The following is a 6,138-nucleotide window of genomic DNA, read 5'->3' as shown; positions in this document are numbered from 1 at the left end:
CAAAGAATTAGCTGAATGCCAAAGCAGAAAAGCTGTCTGCAAAACAAATGTACATTGGACCAGAGAACTTAGATAGATAGAGAAGGTGCAAATTTTTGGAACGTAAAATTGTTTGGCTGAAAAATAAATCCATGGAATATCACCACAGCGCGATTAACATTTCAAGAAGAGTTAACAGAGAAAAATGTAAATTTCTGTTAGGATAATGTTATATTTGTTGCAAGTGTCTAGCTATGTGTTGCTAGGTTGCATGTGAATGCAGAAACGTATTCATGTATATTTTTTTAATAAAATTAAATAAATTAATATAGTTAAATTATATTAAATGTACTTTTATATTAGTTAGAATTGCTGATTTGCATTTCTGCATGACCATTTGTTAAATATAATTTATTCAGTAGTTAATGTTGCTAAAAACTTAAAAAGCATCTGTTCAAGTTCGCTTCTTGTACGAGTATTATATCATGTAAATAGTAAAAATGCATGTTAGTTAAAAAAATGATAAAATTGGTTTTTTCACATACTCACTTTAAAGATGGACGCATTAACAAAAAAATGTATAAAGTAATGTGTTTGTTAACTTCAAAATTAATTTTCGAAGATATTGGCCAGGGAATGCTTTAACTCCAAAACGTAGATTTGTTATCTAATAAATAGGTGAAAGCTATGCAAATATGCAAACTCATTGGTGATTTGCCGTCGGCATTTGGGTCGCAAAAATCGTTTTTTTTTTAACGATTCTTATTGTAGTTGCTACACTATTTTCAATGCAACAAATCCCAGTTTTCCAACTGCCTTAGTTTTTTCACAAACTCACTTTAAAGACGGACGCATTAACAAAAAAATTTACAAAGCAATGTGTTTGTTAACTTCAAAGTTGTTTTTGACTTTTACTGCAATACTCGTAGATATTATTTGTAAATAATAGTTCTCGAGTCAAATGCAAATCCATTTCCCAGGCATGCGCATATGGATACTTGTAGTACATACAGATGCGATCAACTAATTAGCAACGAAATTCAAAATGATATTGTTTGCAAATTATGTTTATTTATTTTTAATAATTTCCGTTAAAACATAATTCAATCTATAACAGAAACCACAATAATAAAAGTTTAAAAGCTTGCACAAATTGCAAAATAATAAATCAAACTTCAAAAAATTGTTATAAAAATTTAAAATTTTTAATTAGAATACATATTTAGAAAATTTTCGGGTATGCAGTATTGTAGTCCATTCAATTATAGTATATGAAAGTCCAAGCTTCTAGTCGTTAAAAATTACCGTTCATTTTTTAGAATTTTTTTGTGGAGGGTTGTTCGCATTTTCTTCCATATAACACATGAACAAAATTTTTTTTTTGTATGGGAAAAAACAGCAGTACCCCAACAAAAAAAAACCTAAAAAATCAACGGTAATTTTTAACAACTTGAAACTTGCACTTTCTTATACTATAATTCAATGGACTACAATATTGCATACCCGAATTTTTTTTAAATATTCTAATTAAAAATTTTTGTGACCATTTCTTGAAGTTCAATTCGTTTTTTTGCAATTTGTGCAAACTTTTAAACTTCTATTATTGTGGTTTTTGTTACAGATTGAATTATATTTTAAATGGAAATCATTAAAAATAAATAAACATAATTTGCAACAATATCATATTGAATTTCGTTGCTAATTAGTTGATGGCATCTGAATGTATGTATGTATGTACTTACATATGTAAATATGTACCCCATACTCCAAAATCATTTATTGATAACGTTCTTGCACCTGCACATAATATTACATATATGTAAGTACATACTAACTTTCTTCTTATTTGGGGCTGACAAACTTTAACTTAAGAGTCGACTTTATTTCGTCTACTAATATGCCCCAATAGTTTTGGAGTCAAATGAAAATGCATTTCCCACGCATACATATGTATATGTATCTATATGTACTACATGCTCCATTAATTGACAACGTTTTTGCATGCATATATAAGTACATCCATACACACGTGCATATAAGTACCACGCACATATATACAAATGTACATATGTACAACTCACGGCAGCATACATACACACATACATAATTACGCGCATATTCAAATACAACAATAACTATTTCATTCCTAAACGCATGCGCATATTTCTCAAGGCCAAGTAAATTCATTCATAAAAACAACCGCAGCACATCTCCCCGCAAATTCATCACCATCAAGCGCAACTTTGTCAATCCGACACAAAAATTCTAAAATCTTAAAATGAAGAAATCTCGGCCAGCCAAGTGAAAACTGGCAATTATTTCTCCTTAACCAGTAAAATAAGTTATCTCGAATCTTGGCAATTTTTGGTAATTTTTGGTAATTTTTGACAAAACACTCTATTTCTCTGTTCCATACCAATATTTCAATCATTAACTAGTATTTTAAAGTGTCATTTTAATAAACATTAAATAAAAGTGTACGTTTTCTGCAGGAAAATACATTAATTTTTTTTTAATAAAATCAAAACTTCTAAAATCACAAACATATGTGGTTTTATCGGAAGTTCACAGATGTAACGTGGCAACTTAGCTCGTTTTCACATTTTTCGGTCCGAAATTGTAAAATTTTTGTCCATGATGCGCCACGATTTTTGTACAGGTGGGTCAATGTGCCTTGAACACCATTTACATATATACAAAAAAATTATTTTATTTATTTTTTAATATTAAAAATTTCTATACTTCAAAGCCTTTATAAAAGTATATTTACATATATGCACGGACGATTTTTAATATTTTCCATCCGTAAGTAAATCTTCAGTACCATAAAAGATTCAAACACATCAAAGTACAAGCAATGCAATGTCCAAGCTAGTGCTACTCCACTGTACATGTGTATATGAATGTATGCATGTATGCGTGTAAAAAATGTCAATTCCAGTTGGTTTTTAACCCTTTTAGCGGACATAGTTTTTTTGGTTTCAGCTGGTTCCAACTGTTAATGAAGCACAATTTTTATGGTTAATCTTGATGAAAGTTACATGTATCGTCGAGAACATGGTTACATGCAGAATTTTAAATTAATTAATATTCTTCTCCATATAAAATGTACGAGTATGGCTTTATTAAATGTAAACTTATGCGAAAACCTAAATATTTCGTCAACCAAGGGTTAATTTTGGTGGCGTCGTGGCAATTCGCAGAAATTTAATAATTTGTTTTTGGTTGGTGGACGGCGAGGGGAAGACGAAAGCAGTACAATCGTACATATGTATGCACATATTTACATTTATTAATGCATACATATTTATTCGTTTGTCTTTTTGAATATATGAAGAATTTCATATATGTAGTGATTTAGAGATTGGAATTTGAATGATGTACTGTGGCGCGTATGCTAGAGGCGACGCAACTTTTTGGCGTCTCGCCGTTTGTCTTGGTTCAAATCCCGGACGGACCAAGTAATAATTTTTTTTTTGTTTTTTTTTTTAATTGTCATATCCATATTCCATTTTAAATTTTACTATTAGCTTTGTTTAAAATAATATATGTAAATGAATATGTAGGTACAAACGCATGTATAATTTCACATAATCGCTCAAATTTGCCAAAAGATACTGAAAGCTCTATTGTAAATATTTTCACTAAAATATTAGTTATTGGAATTAAAATTTTATGCGAATCCAATTTTTATTCCCATTTTTAGAAAGCGCAAGTATGTATATGTTCGTGCCACAAAAATTATTTCATAAGTAGTTAATTTTAAACCCAAATATGTATGTACACTGGCAACCAAAAATTTGTAAAAAATAGCGCTAATTTTTTTTTATTTGTTTGCAAACGGTCATGCGCATTTTATTCTACGAGAAATTCACTTTTATTTGGTAAAAAGTGCAAAAAGCCGTCAGCAATAAATAATCATTAAAAATCAACCGGATTTTTTAGCCGCTTAAAACTTGATCTTGTTCCACTAGAATTAAAAAACCGATCTATCTGCGTACTCAAAATTTTTCTAAAAACTCAGATTTAACAGATCAAAATTTAGACGAGAATTCGTTGAATTTTTCTATGTTCTGTGTAAAGTTTGAAAGTATAGTTTTGATTAAAGCATGAACCACATTTTTATAAAAAGATAATAAAAAAAAAATTAATTGAAAAACATTGCAAATATTAAGCAAAAATCACCATGCACTCACTTTTGATTGCCAGTATATGTATGCATGTACATATGTGTGTAAACTTTATGCCAAACTATCATTATTTTAAATTGTATTTGCATCTTCATAAAAGGAGAACAAGATAAACAATTTAACAAAAATTACAAATTAATGAAAATTATGTGAAGATTTACCATATTTTCGTTTATTTGCTCACAAAGAACATCACATTTCATGTTGCTCAACATTGTATTATGTTATCAACATTAAATACAACAGAATTTTTACATTCCGACTTGAACTTTTCTAACGCTGTTAATTTTTCGTCCGCGAATAGTTTCCACTTTCAGTTTGCACCTTCTCTATCTATCTAAGTTCTCTGATTGGACATACAGTGGCTGATTTGCCTTCCCACCACTTGGCTACCACGAACGCCAAACTCGCTTAGTTTGTTTGCTAACTTGTGGAGTACCAGCTGGTCGTTTGGGCTAGTGTTGTCATCTAAAATTTCGCTGATCCGCATTAATTTTGGGGATTAACTACAGGAATTATTCCGGATCAATTGCAGTTAATTCCGAATTAATGAGTTTATACGAATCAACGATACACTGGCAGCACTCCATAAGCAAGTGGAAAAAATTTGCCAACGCTGGACATGCCTGATATAAAACGGTAGCAGTAAGCAATACAGTGTCTGGTGTTACTTTGTCGATAATATATTTCAATAAAAGTCGAGAAAAGAGTAAATTCATACATATGTATGTAGTATCTAAATAATGGGAGCTGAGAAAGGAGCGGCTGGTACAATGAAGCCTAGGGCGGACAAGACTGCAAATCCGCCATTGGAGGCATGTGAAATTTTTGTAAAATTTTATATATGGGATAGTTAGTCGGAAATGTCTGGCAGCCTTTCGCGAATTTAGCGAGAGTTTATGCGATTCTTCGCGTTTTAGTTTTGTGGGAGTTTTTCAGACTTTTTCGAGATTTCAAAGAACATTTCGGAATTACATTATGGAAATTTTGAGAAGTTTCTACGTTACTTAGGTGTAGGGATCTTTCTGTAATGCTGGATTTCCACTTGGCATTAAATAACAAAACTTTTAATGACAACGTCGGGCATTAAGTGCAATTACATTCATAAAAGTAGTCATTGGGCCTCATGCATAAGACTTGAGTCTAAGCTCAGACTCAATTTTTGCACTGAAGGGGTGAGCTCAAGCTTAAGAATTTGTACTGAAAATCGAGTTGGAGCTTAAACTCACTTTTTATGCATGAGGCCCAATATGTCTGTTTCCACATGGCATTTTTTAAATGGTATAAATTGTTTGTCATTTCAATATCTAATGGAAATTCGGCATACATTTTCGGGGTTCTTTCGTGATAATTCTGGTTTTACTGTTCGGATCTTTGAGTAGAACATTTGCTGACTTTTCTAAGGGTTATGGAATTTTTCAGGACTTGTTCTGAGTTCAGCGCGTTATACTTGCCAGTGTTACTTATGTATATAAAACTCAAAAACTAAAAACAGGACACTTTGTTTTTTAAAATGCATATTCGTTATGGTTTCTGTGATAAACCTTTGCAAAATTAAGCTTAATTGATTTTTTGGCTCATTTTAATTTGTTGCCTGGGGTCTATTTTTATGCATAGGGCGCTAGTTTCATAACATCACTCAGCTAACTATATACCACAAGCCGTTTTGCACTGGCTCTTTATAAGAAAACCTCATCCTAGACATTTAAATATTCAAAAATTTTAGTAGTTGTTGACCAAGCCACAATGATTATGGTTAAAGAACCGAATACCACCCAAGAGTACTCGTCATTTGTTTCTAACACTCCCAGTGGGCGCGCTCACAAACTGTCATAAACCAACTTTCACTCATGTTTTCACTCTCATTTTTCTCACAACTTGCAACGAGAAAAGTGGGTGGTTGGGCGCATTGTTTTTGTTTTGCCTGCTCGGGCCACTGTGCGCTTTTACTGTGCCACTGTTGCGCGGC

This window comes from Rhagoletis pomonella, unplaced genomic scaffold (genome assembly GCF_013731165.1).
Source record: "Rhagoletis pomonella isolate Grant_MI unplaced genomic scaffold, Rhpom_1.0 Rhpom_scaffold_00002, whole genome shotgun sequence".
Taxonomy (NCBI): Eukaryota; Metazoa; Arthropoda; class Insecta; order Diptera; family Tephritidae; genus Rhagoletis; species Rhagoletis pomonella.
This window is presented reverse-complemented; position numbering follows the sequence as displayed.